This window comes from Cibotium barometz, chromosome 45 (assembly GCF_041138505.1).
Source record: "Cibotium barometz isolate CiBa-2024 chromosome 45, ASM4113850v1, whole genome shotgun sequence".
NCBI lineage: Eukaryota > Viridiplantae > Streptophyta > Polypodiopsida > Cyatheales > Cibotiaceae > Cibotium > Cibotium barometz.
The window spans coordinates 42,717,640-42,719,576 of NC_141090.1; positions in this window are offsets into that span (position 1 = coordinate 42,717,640).

Below are 1,937 nucleotides of genomic sequence, written 5' to 3' on the forward strand. Positions count from 1 at the left end.
GGCACTGGCAAAATTAGTGAATCCCTTTGGTGGAATGATTCACCTAGATGAGGGAGAGATGATCCTAAATTTCTATGGAAAATGGTGAGGAGAAGAGGGAGAATTTAAGGCTTGGATCTTAGCCACAAAGGGGGAAGATTATGATAAGTGAAATTAAAGACTTAATCAAGCTGAGAGCTTAGTAAAATAGAAGTAATTAAGGGCTATGGAGAGATGAATGGCGCTGATTCCATTTAAGAATTCAAGTAAGATTTGAATTGATGGCAGATCAAAGTATATGAGGAACATGATTAGGCATATTGATTAAGATAATACAAAGAGTGATTAGGCTAATGACAAGTGATTAATCACAAACCCACATAATCTCATTGCATTAGTGTTGATCCAAGTACATCCTTTTATAGCTCTTATGGAGCTCCCACAACTCACAGGATGTGTGCACCCTAGTGCCAACCACATGTGTCCATAAATGCTCACACTACATGTGTCTCCTTGTACTTTCCTTGTGCTACTTTTTTGACCTTTGACTTTACCTTTTACAAATGACCATACAAATAAACCTTTGCCAATGTACCCTTAGTCTGTTCCTTTTCTAATGTGCATGCTCCTCACCTTGTTCTATTCATGTTGCACCCTCACACATTGCTTTTATCAATAGGCCTCAAGTGGTTCTTTGACAATTATAACCATAAAATTGAGTACAAGGGCGACATTCACCTATACTTATTAACAAAATTTGATGAAGACTATGGAGATATGGGGATTGTTACAAATGGACTGGATGATTGTAGTTGAAGAAGGTGATTCTTGCCTCACTTTTAGTCTGATTCCAAATGCTGGAGAGAAGACAACTAACAACCTATTGCTTTTGGTATGACGATATTGGATGTCCATCTTTGGAATAAGGCCTCAACTTTTTGAGCTGTGGACTCTTTCAAAGTTATCATTGAAGGGTTGAATGTCCTTAATACAGACCTAGAATATGTGCTTATTGTATTTGTAGACTTTGCACACATTGGAACCCTTCTAGAAGCTGTGAGCAAAGTGGTCTCAAAGTTCCATTATGAGGTAGGAAGCTATGACTCAAACAACCCCAACTCTTGGACAAGTGAGACCGTTGGAATTGTAGCTCTAGTGCTTTTCATAAGAAAGGTAGATACCTTTCAAAGCATTGACAAGGTCCACAACCAAGCTCAAAAATTACACATTTTAAGGAGTGCATCATCAACAAGAGGAGAAGAATGCCAAACTTAGTTGTGATATCAAAATTCGTGAGTTTATTAGATACAGAGAGCACAAATATGTCATTGATGTATGGGCTAAAGGAGTTGTGCTTGTGGAATGCCTCCTTACAAAAAGAAAATATATTCCCATCACTATGGACGATGTTGAGGCAGGATCGTTGGAGATGACGTGCTCCAATTTGGTGGAGCAAGATGCATCTCTAACTGAGTGGTAGGAAAAAATAAAAAACTTGAAGAGAAAATAGAGGGCCCTGATCTTAATGAGGCATTCATTACATGTATAGACGCATTAAGGGATGATGATTTAATGTTTGACTGCCAGCAAGAAAAAGATGGCATTGATGATGAACCCCAAGATGAAGATGATGGAGAGTCATTGCAAAGAGGAGATGCCAAAACAAAAGTTAGAGGTACTTATATGCATGTTTATCATGGTTGTGCATTTAAGTTGGTATCCAAGTTAATGTTGCTTGTGTTGTTTTGTAGGTGTCAATGAAGAAATGGTTTATATGGAGTTAGCTTCCCATGCGAAGGAGCAAGTAGATGAAGGAAGTCATGAATCGGCAAGAAGACAAGGAAGTTGATATTATAACATCAACACCAAAAGGTATTGAACGTGCTTAGCATACAATGGTCTTATATGAAGGGAATATCTATGAAGGGATACACTAACAATACCTTTTTAGATGAAGA